The sequence below is a fragment of the Myotis nattereri genome (assembly GCF_964212035.1).
Source record: "Myotis nattereri genome assembly, chromosome: X".
In the NCBI taxonomy this organism is placed as follows: domain Eukaryota; kingdom Metazoa; phylum Chordata; class Mammalia; order Chiroptera; family Vespertilionidae; genus Myotis; species Myotis nattereri.
In genome coordinates, this window is record NC_138078.1 from 103,367,073 (window position 1) to 103,386,324 (window position 19,252).

At 42.0% G+C, this 19,252-nt stretch overlaps 1 pseudogene across 1 annotated transcript; it reads left to right on the forward strand.

Annotated features, from left to right (window-relative positions):
- Positions 1–345: 345 nt before the first annotated feature.
- LOC308511778 (cyclin-dependent kinase 2-associated protein 1-like) lies at positions 346–880 on the forward strand (annotated as a pseudogene). The gene has a single exon. The product of its transcript is annotated as a cyclin-dependent kinase 2-associated protein 1-like (transcript).
- The last annotated feature ends 18,372 nt before the right edge of the window (positions 881–19,252 follow it).

The window sequence follows — 19,252 nt, forward strand, 5'->3', positions numbered from 1 at the left end:
TTGGCTGCCAATGGTCAGCTAATTTCAGCTCCTAGGCGGACACAATCAGGGAAGCCAGTGGGACCTTTGCAAAAAAAGAGAAGGCTGAAGAGGAACGATACTTCCAAGAGCGGACTAAAGAACAGCTGGCAGCATTGAAGAAACAACATGTAGAAGAGATCACTCTTCATAAAAAGGAGATTGAACATCTTCAGAAAGAAATTGAGCGGCACAAGCAGAACATTAAGAAACTGAAAGATCATGATATTGCGGCTGTGTCAGGGTGAGGGGACAGCCATATTTGCTGGTGCAGCCCAAACTATCAACAACAAAATGTGCGACGGAGCTCGGTGGGCGAGTGGGGGGATGTCTTACAAACCGAACTTGACTTCGCACATCTCCGCAGCCTCCCTCAATGCTGCTGAGAGCATCCACCCGCCTTCCACCAGCATGGCAACATCCTCCCAGTACCGCCAGCTGCTCAGTGACTACGGACCACCATCTCTAGTTTACACGCAGGGAACAGGGAACAGCCAGGTGCCCAAGAGCAAATATGCTGAGCTTCTGGCCATCATCAAAGAGCTGGGGAAGGAGATCCCACCCAGGTACTTTGAAGATCCCACCCAGCAAGAGCACGATGGAGAGACTGAAACGAGGCATCATCCACATGAGAGGACTGGTTCGGGAGTGCTTGGCTGAGAGAGCGGAACCCCAGTTCCTAGCCTCTGAGTCAGCACCAAAGGCTTTCCATCTTCTTCTAAGAAGTGACAGCTCATGCCCCCTTCACCCCCCTTTCCTCCCCCACCTTCAGATGAAACTTGGTTTCAAAATGGTAACAGCTTGGTTTCTCCTCCCTGTGCCCCTCCCATGGTTCGTCAGGCTCCAAACCTCCCGTCGCTGAGATGGAGAAGAGATTTTTGCAGTTATTAGGTTTACATATTAGTTAGGAACTATCCAGGGCATTTTGTGTGTGTTTTTTAAAAACATTGATTTACATGATGCACGTCAGTTACCTATCACAGTAAACCATAGTTGGCCTCCCAGATACCGGAGTTTCTCTTCTGGATACATTTCTGTTACTCACATGGTTCTTTATGTTTCTCTTCTGAGCTGATCCAACTCTGAGGGTTTATTTCAGCAAGTCCTGAGGCAGCACTTTAGTAGCCAGTGGATGACTACATCTGGTTCTGTGCTCAGTGCTTTAATTTGCGACACAGTACAAATGCTGCTCAATGTAACTTTTTTTTATTTGCTTAAACATTTGCATGACTATTAGTACTTTGAAGTCAATCTTTAAAATGCACAAGTTATACTATAAATTCAACGCACTTCCCATTAAAATACCAATGGCATACTTCACAGGTCTAGAACGAACTCTCCAAAAATTCATCTGGAATAAAAAAAGACCCCGAATAGCTGCAGCAATCCTGAGAAAGAACAAAGTAGGTGGGATCTCAATACCAGATATCAAGATGTATTACAAAGCCACTGTTCTCAAAACTGCCTGGTACTGGCACAAGAACAGGCATATAGATCATTGAAATATGAACCAATATGCTCAATTAATATTTGACAAAGGAGGCAAGAACATACAATGGAGCCAAGATAGTCTCTTCAATAAATGGTGTTGGGAAAATTGGACAGATATATGCAAGAAAATGAAACTAGACCACCAACTTACACCATACACAAAAGTAAACTCAAAATGGATAAAGGACTTAAATGTACGACAGGAAACCATAAAAATTCTAGAAGGAGCCAAGGGCAACAAAATCTCAGACATATGCCGAAGCAATTTCTTCACTGATACAGCTCCTAGGGCACTTGAAACTAAGGAGAAAATGAACAAATGGCACTACATCAAAATAAAAAGCTTCTGCACAGCAAAAGAAACCATCAACAAAACAACAAGAAAACCCACTGCGTGGGAAAACATATTTGCCAATCTCATATCTGATAAGGGCCTAATCTCCAAAATTTATAGGGAACTCATACAACTTAACAAAAAGAAGATAAACAATCAAATCAAAAAATGGGCAAAGGACCTAAATAGACACCTTTCAAAAGAAGACATTCAGAAAGCCAAGAGACATATGAAAACATGCTCAAAGTCACTAATCATCTGAGAGATGCAAATCAAAACAACAATGAGGTACCATCTCACACCTGTCAGACTGGCTATCATCAACAAATCAACAATCGACAAGTGCTGGAGAGGATGTGGAGAAAAAGGAACACTTGTGCACTGCTGGTGGGAATGCAGACTGGTGCAGCCACTATGAAAGACAGTGTGGAATTTCCTCAAAAAACTAAAAATGGAACTCCCATTTGACCCTGTGATCCCACTTCTAGGAATATATCCCAAGAAACCAGAAACACCAATCAGAAAAGATATATGCACCCATATGTTCATAGCAGCACAATTCACCATAGCCAAGATCTGGAAACAGCCTAAGTGACCATCAGTAGATGAATGGATTAGAAAACTGTGGTACATCTACACTATGGAATACTATGCTGCTGTAAAAAAGAAGGAACTCTTACCACTTGCAACAGCATGGATGGAGCTGGAGAGCATTATGCTAAGTGAAATAAGCCAGTCAATGAAGGAAAAATACCACATGATCTCACTCATTCATGGATAATAGAGACCATTATAAACTTTTGAACAATAGATACAGGGGCAGAGCTGCCTCAAACAGATTGTCAAACTGCAGCGGGAAGGCTGGGGAGGGTTGGGGGGCAGGAGGGATGGGGGTAAGAGATCAACCAAAGGACTTGTATGCATGCATATAAGCATAACCAATGGACAAAAGACACTGGAGGGTAGGGGCGGCCAGGGGATTGTTAAGGGCGGGGGGAAAAAAAGGACACATATGTAATACCCTTTGTAATACTTTTAGCAATAAAAAAAAGTGAGGATAAAGAGTAGTGGTAAGGAAAGAATTAATATAAAAATAGTAAGGTGCATTTTATAAACATTTGTAAGGCAAATTCTTCAGAATAAACCAACTCTAAACAATAAAAAAAAAATGCACAAGTTATAAAGACAGAAGAAAGAGCAACTTATGGGACCTCGCCCCACAAGGACTCCTGAAATTTCCCCTAAATATGCATGTAGATTTCAGTTCTGCCTTTCCCATCAGTGGAAGAAAGTGACTGGAGGGAAACCAAGATGGCGGCATAGGTAAACACCTGAAATTGCTGCCTCGCACAACCACTTCAAAAATACAACTAAAAGACAAAATGGACATCATCCAGAACCACAGGAAGACTGGCTGAGTGGAAATTCTACAACTAGAAGGAAAGAGAAAAGCACACTGAGACTCAGAAGAGGTACAGAAGTAAAGTGCTGAGGTACAGAGGCACACATGGAAAGGGCTGACAACTGAGTACGCCAGTGTCTTTTTCAATCTGGAGGGAGTCACAAGCTCCCAACTGCTCTGAACTCCAGTTCCAGGTGAGTCTCTGGGGACCTAGACTCATACAGGGAGAAACTGGACTGTCTGGAAGCAGGCGGAACACGAGGACGGCTTTCTCTCAGAGGTACATGTGGTGATTACTGCGGGCCACTGAGACCCGGGACCTCGTAGGGCAGGGCTGAGGATCAGCCATAGCTGCTTGCTCCTCCCTGTTGACTCCCTGAGACCCCGTCCCACCCAAGGTGTGCACAGAGGATTTTGCATATGAATGACCTGGCCCTTTGCAATCTAAAATTACCAAACAAACTGCAGCTGGGTCAGAGAGACTCAGATAATCCAAAAGAAGGCCCAAGGCCCCACAGCAGATTGCATTGCATTGCTTCACAGCTGGGCCTCATCTGGGCACCTCCAAACCCCAAACAAAGAAGAGGAATCTGCAGATCTCTCCATAGCTCCTGCTGGGTAACCTCAGGAAGAGACTAAATTAGCACTTCCTTAGAGATCCAAGTGCCAGTGTACCCAGTGGTCAAAGTGGGACCATCCATATTACAACTCCTCAGATCCATAAGGGACACACTCAGGGGGCAGACTCACTGAGCACCAAAGCCCCACTGAAATAAGTCTTGCCCCATAAGGGTGTCTCCAGCACAGAAGTTCTCCCACTGCAGACACAGCTGAATCTCACAGCCAATTGGCCTAGAGGTCAATTCCTCCCAGTGATACCAACTACAATCAAGGCCTAACTACAACAAGACTGTGCACACAGCCCACAAAGGGGTGCACCAAAACTGTCCACCTCAGGTAATTGGGGAGGCTGAGCCACTGGGCCCTATAGGACACCTAGCACAGAAAACCACTCTATCAACACAGGAAAGCAGCCAAAATGCAGAGACAAAGAAACAGGTTACAAATGACAGAAGTGCAGGAAAGCAAACTACTGGATATAGAATTTAAAACCATGGTTTTAAGGTTTTTCTAGAATTTTCTAGAAACCACAGATAAATTTAGTAAGACCCTCAATAAGTCTAGTGAGACCCTCTAGGATATGAAAAAGGACCAACTAGAAATTAAGCATACACTGACTGAAATGAAGAATATACAGAGATCCTACAGCAGACTAGAGGATTGCAAGAATCAAGTCAAAGATTTGAAGTATGAAGAAGTAAAAAACACCCAACCAGAAAAGTAAAAAGAAAAAAGAATCAAAAAATATGAAGATAGTGTAAGGAGCCTCTGGGTCAACTTCAAGTGTACTAACATCTGAATTATGGGGGTGCCAGAATTAGAGAGAGAGCAAGATATTGAAAACCTATTTGGAGAAATAATGACTGAAAACTTCCCCTACCTGGTGAAAGAAATAGACTTACAAGTCCAAGAAGCAAAGAGAACCCCAAACAAAAGGAATCCAAAGAGGATCACACCAAGACACATCATAATTAAAATGCCAAGAGCAAAAGACAAAGAGAATCTTAAAAGCAGCAAGAGAAAAACAGCTAGTTACCTACAAGGGAATACCCATATGATTGTCAGCTGATTTCTCAACAGAAACTATGCAGGCCAGAAGGGAGTGGCAAGAAATATTCAAAGTGATGAATACCAAGAACCTACAGCCAAGATTAGTCTACCCAGCAAAGCTATCATTCAGAATTGAAGGTCAGATAAAAAGCTTCACGGATAAGAAAAAGCTAAAGGAGTTCATCACCACCAAACCATTATTATATGAAATGCTGAAAGGTATTCTTTAAGACGAGGAAGAAGAAAAAGGTAAAGATAAAAATTATGAACAACAAATACATATCTATCAACAAGTGAATCTAAAAATCAAGTGAATAAAAAATCTGATGAACAGAATAAACTGGTGACTATAATAGAATCAGGGGCATAGACAGGGAGTGGACTGACAATTCTCAGTGGGGAAGGGGTGTGGGGGTGTGAGAAGAGACTGGACAAAATTGTACACCTATGGATGAGGACAGTAGGGGGGGTAAGGGCAGAGGGTGGGGTGGGAACTGGGTGGAGGGGAGCTATGGGGGGAAAAATGAGGAACAACTGTAATAATCTGAACAATAAAGATTTCAAAAAAGAAGAAAGTGACTAATACTGTTTGCATCTTTGTATGTATTTACAAAGATTACTTGATGTAATAAAGCTTATTTTCATTAATAAAACAAAAAAAAAACTGGAAGATCATGCTGATGATTAAGTGCACACAGTTCCCCTTAGAATGGCTACATACTGTCCACATCTAGGAAGACATAGTTCTGGTAACTAATATCTATCTGTGCTGCCAATAGATTATAATAAATTGTGATCAGTGGAAAAAACACAACAAAAAACCCAAGTGGGTTTGGAATTACCCAAGCACGCCCCCAACCCTTCACCTTCCCAGATGCCTAGGGTCCCTTTACAGCTGGATTGAGCTCAGTGCCTCCTAGTGGCCTGGACACCAGGCCTGACCACCTTTCTGGTTTGGCCCAAACATCTGAAGTTCACATTAATTGCTAACTTAAGAAATTGGAGTGTTCACGTAAAATCAGGATTCCCCACTTCTCTTTCCAAGGTGGCCGATTGGGCTACCAACCAAGGGTGATCGGTGTCACTTCAACCCTAAGAGGAACCCCCAGCTTGGGGGTGTGGTGAGGAGGAAGCTATCAGTGCAGACAGTTCAGTTGTGTAAACTCCCGCTGACTGTGGCACAGCCCAACTGTGTGGTTGCTCAACTGCGAGGCAGCATAACCATGAAACAGTGTGGCTGTTAAATGAGGCCCCTCTCCAGCTTTCAGGGGGCTCCGCCTACTCCAACCCAGTGCACCCCATTCTGCCCTGAGTTGCCCAGTGCACCCCACTCTGCCCCAGTGAGACAGCTTCAGTGTTTCAGCTCCAGCAGACAGAACACATTCCAGCGGAAAGGGAAAGTGTAGCCCTGGCTGGTGTTGCCCAGTGGGTAGAGCCTCCACCTGAGAACTGAAGGGCCTGGAATTCAGTTCTTGGTTAGGGCACATGCCTGGGTTGTGGGCTTGATCCCCAGTGTGGGGCGTGCAGGAGGCAGCCAATAAATGATTCTCTCTCATCATTAATGTTTCTATCTGCCTCCCTCTCTGAAATCAATCTATACTAATAAAAGGGTAATATGCTAATTAGACCAAACAGCTTCCGGATGACTTTCCGGACGTCCTTTCGGACAAAGCCATGGTGGCAGGGCCAAGGCAGAGACGGTTAGAGGCAATCAGGCCAGCAGGGGAGAGCAGTTAGGATGACCAGGCTGGCAGGAGAGAGCAGTTAGGGGGATCAGGCCAGCAGGGGAGAGCAGTTAGGGAGATCAGGCCGGCAGGCAGATGAGTGGTTAGGAGCCAGCGGTCCCAGATTGCAAGAGAGATGTCCGACTGCCAGTTTAGAAATTGGGCCTAATCCGGCAGTTGGACATCCCCCAAGCGGTCCCTGATTGGAGAGGGTGCAGGCTGGGTTGAGGACTCCCCCCCCCCCCCGCACGAATTTCATGCACCGGGCCACTAGTAAGTTCAATAAAAGATGATGAAATGAAGGTTAAGAGCAGTTAACTTACCAGCCCTAAAGTTATGCAGCTAGTAAGTGTCAGGACTAGGATTTGAAAGCAGTATCTTTCTAATGCCAGAGCCATTTGATCTCTGATAGCAGAGGGAAACACTAATTCCTCCTGCTCCTGAACCACCAAACTGACCCAATTGCATCTCCTATAGCCACTCAATACAAAGCGGCCACTCTAGTAACTGGTATTCACATAGCCACTTGTTGAAATACTTGTTCTGGACATCAGCCTATAAAGGAAGCACATAACAAATCAATGCCTTCTGGTACTTTGAAATTTTATTTGTGTTTGTAATGAGTTGGAGAAAATTCCTTGATACATCAAAAAAGACACTGTGTCTTCATTATCTTATTGGGCAGGCTGTTGCTTGTTGAGTCAGAATTCTAACAAAGGTTTCTGGCTATCACAAAGACTTCATATTTCTGTAGCTCTTCATTCAAAGCTATTGACTCTTTTTTTTAACAATAGTTCAATGTTTACAGTGTTTGCTCAGTGCCAGGAGACAACAAGAACTTTGACGGTTTGTGATGGTTCTTATCTACCATTGTCATGAGAAAATCAAGATTAAAATAAGATTTTGATTAATTCAGATAGCAATAAGCCAGTTAAGTTTAAGAACGACCCCCCACAGTATCGACCTCAGGGAATTTTCAGTCCAAAATCTGACTCCAAGGAACATTTGTGGGAAGAGAGCTGTGTTCTCTTTTACATTAACCACAAGAGAAACAACAACTATCAAATATCATGTTCACTTAATTAGGCATGATGAGTCTATCATGTATCCATCCTTTATTAAATCTGTTTTTAGTCTGTGACACCTCATGGGGACAATGAAGACTATAAATTTACTACCTGTCATTTAAATCAGATTTTCCCTTACTTAGCTTCACCTATCCATAATTTAAAGGTTATTGCCTTCCCCATTCAATTGTTCTAGGATATGAAAGAGTATGTGTTTATGCAGATAACTTCATATATGATTTTAAAGGTTCCAAGTCATAATAACAGTCACTGGGTACTTACTATATCCCAAGGACAAGGATCACATGCATAATCCTGACAATAGCTCCCTGAAGAAGAAACTATTAGTACAGTGGGGCCTTGACTTCTGAATGTCCCGACTAACGAGTGTTTTGAGATACCAGCTGTCTCTCAGCCAATTTTTTGCATTGAGTTGATAGAGTAATTTGAGTTAACGAGCTCCTTAACGAGCTCCTTAACGAGCTCGGTCTCTGAAGGAATTAAACTGGTAAGTCAAGGCCCCACTGTATTTCCATTTCCCAGGTGAAAACAAGTAAAGTCTTAGAGTTCATTTGTCCAAGGTAGCAAGCTAATAAGTCAGGGAGCCAGGATTCTTACCAAGGTCTATTTGATAGAAAATACCATGTTCTTGACCACTATACTATATGTAGATTGGTGTGCCAGGCTGAAAAGTCCTAATCTTTTTGTGATTCTTCATGTGTTCACCCATCTAGGCCAGTGGTCGGCAAACTCATTAGTCAACAGAGCCAAATATCAACAGTACTTCTTCAAAATAGACTCGCCCAGGCCGAAAACGGACTTCTGTGCATGGGCCACGAAGTTTCAATCGTACTGTATGTACACCCGCACGTGGTATTTTGTGGAAGATCTACACTCAAGGGGCCAAAAAGCCGCATGTGGCTCACGAGCTGCAGTTTGCCAACCGTGGATCTAGGCCATTAATCTCTCCAGCATGCCCTTTCTAAACCTTCTCTTGCTCTACTTTGTTTTTAGTGAAGGACAATCATGACAAAGTTACCCAGAATTCCAGGTATAGACACAAAATAAATTTGAACAAGATAATATTTTCTGTTTTATTGCCAAAACTGTTTTTTAATGGTATCCAGTATTTTGTGTGTGTGGCCTATTTGGTTTTCATCAGTACTTTGAGGGGGAAGAGTAATTGTAGACCCTTCCCTGAAGGCTGTTATGGTCTTTTTTAAGTTGTAGTTGGTGGCTCAATTCCACTACACTAAAAATGTAATTGGGGTATTTTTAAAAATAGGTAGCATTAAAACAACACTGAAGCTCATTCTTCTTCCTTCTCACAAGTTTTTCCTATTTTCCCCCATTGGCTTTGATGATGATGATGATGATGATGATGATGATGATGATGATAGCAGCAACTACCATTTATTGGACACTTACTCCATGCCAGGCATTATGCTCTTTGATTTATGTGCATTTTCTATTTTAATTGTCACAACAACTCTCTTAGGTATCTTTTATTATTATCCCTATTATGGAGAAGAGTATATTGAGGGTTAGAGTAGTTAAGAAAATTATCCATGGACCCAGAACTAGTAAGTAAGAGGCAGGATTCTAATTCAGATACATCTAACAGCAGAGCTGACACTCCTACATAGTATATTACTATCCATCTATAACAGCAGTCAACAAACTGTGTACCAAATCCAGCCTACTGTCTGTTTTTAAAAATAAGTTTATTGAAACTCAACTATACCCATTCATTTATATATTGTGTATGTGTGCTTTCATGCTAAGACATGTATGGCCCACAAAGCCAAAAATATTTACTATCTCTTCCTTTACAGAAAAAAGTTTCCTGATCTGCAATCCACGATATATTTTTCAGATATATGCTTTTGTTTCATTTTAACAACCTAAGAACTAGGCTAATGATTCTCGAATTTCTTCTATCTCTCACATTCCCTATACTCCTTCTAGCCCATCACAAATCCCAATTCAAGTAATCATTGAAGACTTAATTAACTCTATGCCTATCATAGTTAAGGGCAGAAATAGAATATTGGGGAGCAATTATAATTATAAGAAATATTAATCATGCTCTGTTAACCATTGTGGATGAAAAAGAGGCCACATGCTAACCTGACAAGCTTAGGGAAGATTGCCTTGCATACTCAAAGACCACAAAGAATGGTCTGAAATTAAAACCTTAACTAGCACTAGCAGGTTTGGCTCAGTGGATAGAGAGAGCATTGGCTTGTGGACTGAAGGGTCCTGGGTTCAATTCCGGTCAAGGGCATGTACCTCAGTTGCAGGCTCCTGGCCCTCGTCAGGGGCATCCAGGAGGCAACCAATCAATGTATCTCTCTCACATTGGTGTTTCTCTCTGTCTCTCCCTCTCCCACTCTCTAAAAATCAATGGAAAAAATATCCTCGAGTGAGGATTAAAAAATAAATAAATAAATAAATAAATAAATAAATAAATAAATAAATAAAAATAAAATTTTAGCTAACAGCAGTTATGGTGGGTAGTCATGTCCTATGCTGATATCTTCCCTGACAAAGGTTAATCTTTACCTTAACTGAGCGTATTGTCTTTTACATCCACAATAACATATCATTGAAATGTCAGGGTAATTTTCAACTTCCCTTTTTCTGGACCCCTCAGGGCACAACCAAATGCCCTGAGTGCCAGGATGGATACCACAAATTCCTTCATTGTTATTTCTATTATGTTAATTGCTGACTGTTAACTATCCTGTACCCACCTAAGTAAAAGAAATATGTGTCTGTCATTTTACTTCATATCCAATCTCAGAGGTTTCCCTGCTTTGCTTTCTCATGTAACCTACTTATGTCTTCTCCTTTGATTATCTATAATAATAAAAGCATAATATGCTAATTAGACCAGACATCCTTCCTGATGAAGCCAGGTCTTGGGTGCCAGAGAGAAGCCAGTGCTGGCAGCCAGGGGAAGGAAGGCTTACTCTTGCATGAATTTCATGCATCAGGCCCCTAGTAATGTATAAAACAAGGTGAAAAACTGCCATTCTCCAGAGCATTATCCCAATACATTGAGATTCTGCTTCCTGGCAATTGTCAACAGTTTGGTTCAAATAAACTCACAAAAATTCTTTACAGGTGTGTATGTTTTTTACGTTAACACCATGATTGCATTGTTCTGATTAAAGAAAGCACATTCTAACCCAGGGGTGGGCAAACTTTTTGACTCGAGGGCCACAATGGGTTCTTAAACTGCCCGGAGGGCCGGAACAAAAGCATGGATGGAGTGTTTGTGTGAACTAATATAAATTCAAAGTAAACATCATTACATAAAAGGGTACAGTCTTTTTTTTTTTTTTTTTTAGTTTTATTCATTTCAAACGGGCCGTAGTTTGCCCACGCTGTTCTAACCTGACTGGGAGTTGCACAAGTGATGTGGGCACTCACCTGGAAATTTGGCCTATCCTCCACAGCCAGGAGCTGCCTATTATCATGGAAAGATTAACAACCTTGTTACAGAAACCAGAAGCATCAGCCCTTTGAACACCCCATCTCTTTGCATACCTGCAGGCCTTTGCAAACCCCCGGCCCACAATACCTGTAAACTGCCCATTTTGCCTAACCATTCTTATCCTTTTTGCCTACTTCTCTGTGTAATCTGTGTCCTTCTACCCAATATAAACTGCTGGCTTATGGTGGGGGGCAGAGCAGATTTTTGAGGATGACCTGCTGCTCTCCCATACTGTTGGCATTATTGGAATAAATGTTCATATATAATTCAACCCTGTCTCTGCTTAATTGGCTCAAGTAGTGACAGGTAGCCCAGACCCAATGATTGCCCAGTTACAGGGTTGCAGCATGATGCCACAAAGTATAAGGGATTCAACGAAATGCAAGGCAAAGTCTTGGGACATTAAATTCTTAAAATATGATTGAGGAGACAAGCAGGAAACAAAGCAAACAACACAAGAGGTTATCTTATTTGCTTCTAAACTTTCAAGGCCACCAAGGTTCCTTATCAGGCCATGCCATGTTCCCATGCACCGCAGTCCTTGGCCCTTCACATACTGGATTTCTTTGCCCTCACATATTTTGATTTGCACTAGCCAATACTGAGCACAGAAAGGAGAAGTAAGATCTATCCCAACACCACAGTGATACCAAATTTTTGGACTGAAACCCGGATTCCTTGTCTGCCAAAATTGAAGAATGAATCCATGGACAGAAAATGGTATTACAAAGGTGGAAATTTATAGAAGAACAAGTACAGGCTCCCACATGGGGAGAGGGAAAGAGTCTCACAGAACTGACTCCCATGTAGGGAGGGGGAAGAGTCCCACTGAGTTCCTTTTCCCTATAGTTTAAAAAGGCTGCAGTTCCTGTGTCCTGATATCCCCTATGATTGGTCAGTATTCCTTTTCAAGTTGGTTACTATAGTGATTTCTAAGGACCTCCTTCCTCATAGTCCTTCCATTCCTCTGGGCTTTCTTCTTTTCCATCTGAATTAAGGGCTTCCTTCTCTTTATTTTGTAAATACAGACTTTTCTTGGCTACTTCCAGTTCCCTTGTCTTATGTAAATGCAACTGTTGCTGCTCCCTTGTCTTATGGAGATGTAAGTGCACCTGGCTTCCTTGTGTTATGGAAATGTACTTTCTCCCAGCCTGCAACCCTGCGTTTTCCCATGGACCCCAATTCTAAAAAATCCCTAAGCTTGCCTATGTTACCCCAAATTCCTGCTTCAACAGTTCATTCAACACTGGACTGGCTGTATAATTTTTGGTGGCCAGTGCAAAGCAAATATATGGAGCTATGGTTTAAAACACAGAAAAGGAGAGCCATTGAAGGTACTAAAAAGAATACTGTTTTGTTCTTGTGCAGTCTCTCATGACCTGTCATAATGGGTTTTTTTTTTTTCTCAATTCTTCTGAAAAAATTTAAACCTACAGAAAACCTAAAAAAAAACTGTGGTGGAAACTTGGTATACCATTGTATTAGTTTCCTGCTGATACAGAATTTTTGGACTGGAACCCGGATTCTTTGTCCACTGGAGTTGAAGAATGAATCCACGGACAGAAGGTAATATAACAAAGGTGGAGATTCACTGAAGAACAAGTACAGACTTCCAACTGGGGAGAGGGAAAGAGTCCCACAGAATGGACTCCCATGGGGGGAGGGGGAAAGGGTCCCACTGACTTGCTGTTTTCATGGTTTATAAAGGCTGCAGTTCTTGTGTTCTGACATCCCCTCTGATTGGTCAATATTCCCTTTTGAATTGGTGACTACAAGTGACTCCTGAGGCCCCCCTCGCTCATTGTCCTCCTATTCCTTCTGGATTTTCTTCCTTTTTCTTTATTTTGTAAACATACACTTTTTTGGCTACTTCCATTTCCCTTGTCTTATGGAAATATACCTGTTGCTGCTTCCTTGTCTTATGTAAATACAACTGCACCTGGCTTCCTTGTGTTATGGAGATGTATCTTCTCCCCTATAGCCCTATGTTTTTTTCCCATAGACCCCAATTCTAAAAATTCCCTAAACCTGCCTTTGTTCCCCTAAAATTCCTGTTTCACTGTGGTTACCACAAACTTGGTGACTTAAAACAACAGAAGCCTATCTTCTCACAATTCTGAAGGATATAAATCTGAAATCAAGGTGTTCACAGGGCCAAGCACTCTCTACAGAAGGATCTTTGTTTGTCACTTTCAGCTTTTGGTGGTTCCTGGTGATCCTTAGCTTGAGGTAACTCCAGTCTCTTACCTCTTTCTTTACCATGATCCCTTGCACCCCTATGTGAAGTATGGTACCTATTTGCTTTGTTTAACAGTGGACAGGTTATTTTGATTTTCCGAATTGTATAAATCATCCCTTTCGATTGAATGCCTTATTGATTGAATGACTATCCCATTGATTGTTATCTTACTGGTTATCGAAGCACATTCTACTGTACCTGGGAAACAGGACAGCACAATTACCCTAAATTGTTTTAGTGGCCACAGGTGGTGCGTTCCAGCTGACTCAGTGGTCCCGAGACCAGGACAGCACAATTACTCTAAACTGTCCTGACAACTCAGTGGTCGGGAGACCCGAGGGCTCTAGATAATGTGTTTCTATCAACTCAGTGATCCGGAGACCCAAAACTGTAATTTAGATAACATGCCTAAGTTTAACCCAGGTTACCCAAGGACTCTAGATAATGTATTTCTGTCAATTCAGTGACCCTGAGACCCGAAACTGTAATTAACATGCTTAATTCTGCTTCTGTAATCTGCTTTTTTTGGGAGCCAGGTGCCACATTCCAAACCCTGGGATGTAATCAATACCTTTGTGATTTTTGCCTATATAAGTCTGATTTTGCCACCATCTTATGGCTATGAGATTTGGGAATGGCCCCTCATAGTCCCGGATTGCAATAAACGTGACTCTTTAATTCAACTTCTTGAGGCGTCCTTCTGTGATTCGCGGGGTACATTACAACAATATTCTTCTATTTTAAAAAAGCTTCCATCCCTCCTCTTCTCTCCATCCCCTTTCACTATGGACTCAATAATTCTTTCCTTTCTTTTTCTTTTGCTATCCAATGTGATATGAGCTTTGTTCCTTCTTTACATTCCAAGATTCTTTCCTTTATCATTTCCTGTCTCTTTCAAAATTTTCTTTAGGCACATTGAAAGGTAGGTCTTCTGACAACACTTTTTCTTAGTTTGCCTTAATCTAAGAATATCTTGATTGCCCCTTAATTCCTAAAATATATTTTTGCAGGCTGTAGGATTTATGGTTGACAGTTCTTTTCTTTTAGCATTTTAACAGTCTTGTGCCACTTCTTTCTGGCTTCAGTGGTTTCTGATAAAAAAAATCACTGTAATTTGATTTTTTTTTCACTCTCAGCAAGGTGTAATTTCTCTCTTACTGCTTTCAATACTTTTTTTTTTTTTCTTTAGTGTTCAGAAGTTTGACTAAGATTGTAACCGGACAATCAATGGGTCCAGGCTGCCTGTCACTACTTGAGCCAATTCAGCAGAGACAGGGTTGAATCATATATTCCAATAATGCCAGTAGTATGAAAGAACAGAAGATCACCCCCAAAAATCTGCTCTGCACCCCTACCATAAACCAGCTGCTTATATTGGGTAGAAGGATGAATATTACTTGGGGAAGTAGGCAAAGGGGTATGCCAAATAGGCAATTTACAGGTAATGTGGGCTGGGGATTTGCAAAGGCTTGTGGGTATGCAAAAGGCTGGGGGTCTTCAAAGGGCTGGCAATATGTAAAGGGTTGGAGGCTCTAGTTTCTGCAACAAGTTGCTAATCTTTCCATGATAATAGGCAACTCCCAGATATAGAGGATGGGCGGAATTTCCAGGTGAGCTCCCAGGTCCCTTGTGCAACTCCAAGCCAGGTTAGAATGTGCTTTCTTTAATCAGAATATAACAATCACGGTTAACAGAGCATGACTAATATTTCTTACAATTATAGCTGGTCCCCAATATTCTATTTCTGCCCCTATCAAGATGTGTCTTGGCATAAATCTCTTTAGGTTTATTTACTGCTAGCATGCCTTTCCTTTATTTTAAATCCACTGACCACTATATAAATGCAAATTCCCTTGGGAAGGGCCCACATTAAATAGATTTGTCATTAATTGCCCTAACCTGTTTGGCTCAGTGGATAGAGCGTCGGCCTGCAGACTGAAAGGTCCCAGGTTTGATTCCGGTCAAGGGCATGTACCTTGTTTGCGGGCACATCACCAGTAGGAGGTGTGCAGGAGGCAGCTGATTGATGTTTCTCTCTCATTGATGTTTCTAACTCTATCCCTTTCCCTTCCTCTCTGCAAAAAAATCAATTAAAAATATATAAAAGATTTGTCATTAATGTAAGTTGAATCAAAGAAATGTGTCATCCACTGTGGGACCTGGGGAGAGCCAGGCAAAGGGCATGGAAAGAGGAGGTGGGAGCTAGAGAAATAAAACTTTCCCCTACGTGGGTTTTGCTGTTAGCCTTGAGTACCCAGAGGCCTGACCTTTAATCAGAACCTCAGATCTTATGCTGATTGCTGTTGAACTGACAAGTGTTTTGACACAGCCCCACAAAGATTTCTCACTGAGATGTCTATCCTGTTTGTCCTCCTGAGGACATTGTTAAATAAATCAATGGAAGTAGTCAAGTCCCGACATGCTGGCTGGGAGCCTCTGTTTTGTGGCATTTTAGTAATACAAACAATCAGATTTCCAAAATATAGTGCATTATTCCCAGGCTAACATAGCAGTCCCTGAGACCAGTTTGGTGTTAAAGCAGAAAAAAAAATGGTTGCCAGCTATAGAGTGCCATATATATATATATATTATAATTGTAAGAAATATATATATAACATTTTTTTTCCTATCAAAGATTGGGAGTCTGGCCTTTCACAAATCCTCAAGATTTGAATCTAAGTTCTATTTTACCAATTTAGGCTTGTTGAGACAGGTGTTTTGGAAATATTACCCCAATTGCACTTCTTTCTCCAGGAATAATTAATGTACTATGTATTTTCACAGGTGAGAATTTTAATAAAGTTATTGTTCATTTGGAGAACACAGACAAATTAATTTTTGATGGCCCCAAGACTGGTAAAATTACCACATATGTCAGTGCTTATTTTTGATATATGGCCTTGATTAAGTCCCAGATGCCTAGGGATACAGGCAGTGGAAAATGTGAGATAAGGTAGAGCTTGACATCTGCATCTCTATCATGAGCTTCATTTGAGGTGTCAGGATGCAAGTAATTAATGCACACTGAGAGCCCACTACGTGTCAGGTATGGCGGGGATGCAGAATGGTTAAGATAGAGACTCTGCCTTGTAACATGTCAAGGTGATGTAAAAATGCTCTACCAATCCTACCTGGCTACACAGTCACCCCAAGAGTAGAATTATCAGGGGCTCATCTAAGCTTCATTTTCTTGGGAGGCCCTTATGCCTTGAGGAATTGGCGTTTTAACTCTTGGATGCTACTGGCACAGGGCAAGGAGCAGGAGAAGGAGTGGGTCTCTCAGGCTTGTCAGGTTGCAATGTATTTCTTCTTTGCTGCCAACATCATCAAGAAGAGGTCAGGATGAGTGGTTAGCAACATGGCTTCCCGTGTACCTCAGCTCACCTTCCATCTCCTCTTCTTTGTGCTCTTACTTTGTCCTAAATATATAGTTAAGATTCCCTTGGAGAAACAAGGGAGACATTGAGATGGAAGGAATTTGACTCAGATCCCCTTCTGTACCTGTTAACTACCTTCATAGTTTCCTTCTTTCCTTCATTATAATCCTAAGAGTAGAGCCAACATCTAGGGCCCTTGAAGGAAAAACTGTAAAGGAGTACCCTAAGCTGGTTTGGTTCGGTGCATGGAGCATCGGACTGCGGACCGAAGGGTCCCAGGTTCGATTCCAGTCAAGGGCACATGCTTGGGTTGTGGGCTCAATCCCCAGTTGGGGGTGTGCAAGAGGCAGCCAATCAATGATTCTCTCTCATCATTGATGTTTCTATCTCTCTCTCCCTCTCCCTTTCTCTCTGAAATCAATAAAATATATTTTTTTAAAAAAACTGTAAAGGAGCAGTGGCCAGGGATAGTTATCTTTCTTATTTCCCAATTTGATACAGTACCCATCATATACATAAAGTGAGATAAAGCTGCAATAAACTTGTGATGTGACCTTAAAATATATGAGAACACTCTGGAAATGGTCCCAGGTGAGTCAGCTTAGCCTTAAAGAAGGCTCACAATGCAGCGGTCGGCAAACTCATTAGTCAACAGAGCCAAATATCAACAGTACAACGATTGAAATTTCCTTTGAGAGCCAAATCTTTTAAACTTAAACTATATAGGTAGGTACATTGTTATTAACTTAACTAGGGTACTCCTAAGGCTTAGGAAGAGCCACACTCAAGGGGCCAAAGAGCCACATGTGGCTCGCGAGCCGCAGTTTGCCGACCACGGTTAGTGGGCTTACCCTAAGGCTTGCTACAGCAGGCTTGGCCTTTCTTTTTTGGCACCATCTGGCCTTGACTGAGCTGTTTGAGGCACAAGCCCTGCCTCCATGTCCCCTCCACTCTAGTGACTTCTGGGTTGTCACTTTCTTATTCTTTGTTATTTCTCAGTCTAGTTTTCCTTCTCACATCTCTATTTATGTTTCCCCTTCTTTTTGCGTTCTGAAGCTTTTTCCGCCCTGTTTTGTCTTTCTTCCTTTCCATTCCTTTTTTTTTCTGTTCTCATTCAAACTCCTGTCTATCCTGGGTTTCCTATTCTCTGGCATCTCTCTGTCTCTTCACTTCCTTCCCCCTTCTGTTCCCATTTCTTCCTTTCCTCTCTCTCTCTCTCTCTCTCTCTCTCTCTCTCTCTCTCTCTCTCAACATTATTTTTTGCAACAGAGTATCTCCATTCCTCTTCCCAGTTGCCAGTTTGTCTTATTTATTTATTTAAAATATTTTTTTATTGATTTCAGAGAGGAAGGGAGAGGGAGAGAAAGATAGAAACATCAATGATGAGAGAGAATCATTGATTGGTTGCCTCCTGAACGCCCCCTACTGGTGATCAAGCCTGCAACCCAGGCATGTACCCTTGACTGGAATCGAACCTGGGACCATTCAGTGCACAGGCCAATGCTCTATCCACTGAGTCAAACTGACTAGGGCCCCGGTTTGTCTTATTTAAAATTAAAATGGATGTGAGCCCAATTCCTTAGACTACTAATATAAGATGGAGAGTTGGAACAGTCTCCCTAAGAATTACTTCTACCAGAATCCTCAGGGAGTTACATATTGCTACAAGCACACAAAGCATGTATGTAGGTGTGAGTGTCAGAACCATGTTATGAGTGGCGCATGAAGGACTGGTAGAGCTTCATCGCCAGCCCCCAAATGTGGATCTGGAGCCCATTCCAAGGCCAAACTTGCCACTGAAATAGAGGAGCCAGTGAGCCAAAGCAAAGTGCAAGCTAATTCCCCAAAGGAATCATGGCAGAACAGGCCATTTTTATGGAGAGGTCCTGGCAGGTCAGCTAGCACAGCAATGAGAAGTAGCTGATGGAGAGAGGGTCCATGCAGGCTCCCTTTGTCTGCTTAGCAAATAAGGGCCAGGCCTGAAAATGGCTTGGATTTCTAAATGAATTTCCTTGGGCTTATAGTTATAGCTCTCCCATTTAAGGGCTCGATGGGCCTATGTATCCTAGCACACACAGATTCCAAGGGGTGACCAGAAGAGCATGAGTAAAGCAGTCACAGGAGCAGAGAATCATTGAATATATGAACAAAGGAGTTCACTCATTATGCTCAGAAATTTTGAAAATAATAATAGCATCAAAGTACTGCTTATTGTTCACTATGAACCAGCTTTATGTGTTGTTGTGTGGTTTTTTTTCAGAGGAAATGAAGCTCAGAGAAGTTCACTAGCTTGCTTCAGGAGACAGCAATGTGTGTCTAAAATGGCTTTTAAACAGTTGCCTGGCTTACAATCAGTGTTAGGAAATGGGACAGAATATAGAGTAACATCACTACTAGGGGCACTGGGATGTAAAATTGGGATTAGGG